Source organism: Octodon degus, unplaced genomic scaffold (assembly GCF_000260255.1).
Source record: "Octodon degus isolate 3935 unplaced genomic scaffold, OctDeg1.0 scaffold00406, whole genome shotgun sequence".
Lineage (NCBI taxonomy): Eukaryota > Metazoa > Chordata > Mammalia > Rodentia > Octodontidae > Octodon > Octodon degus.
Genome location: NW_004524982.1, coordinates 395181 through 395635, shown reverse-complemented (window position 1 = coordinate 395635; position 455 = coordinate 395181).

Genomic DNA, 455 nt, shown 5'->3' with positions numbered 1-455 from the left:
ACTCTCACAGAATAGAATACACAGAAGAAATGGACAAATTCCTAGAAAGGTACAAATTACCATAACTGAATCGTCAAGATATAACCACTCTCAATAGCGCAATAACAGCCAATGAAATATAAAATGTAATTAAAAACATACTGACAAAAAATGTCCAGCTCTTGATGGATTCACAGCTGAATTCTACGAGACATTACAGAACATGTAGTTCCTATACTCCTGAAACTCTTGCATGAAATTGAAAATGAAGCAAACCTCTCAAAATCATTCATAAAGGCAAGCTATATATTGTTACCATAACCAGGGAAAGACAAAACTAAGAAAGAGTACTACAGGCCAATCTTAATCATGAACATAGATGCCAAAATCCTCAGTTAAATACTAGCAAATAAAATACAGCAAATCATCAAGATCTTACACCATGACTAGTTAGGATTCATTCCAGGGATGCAAGG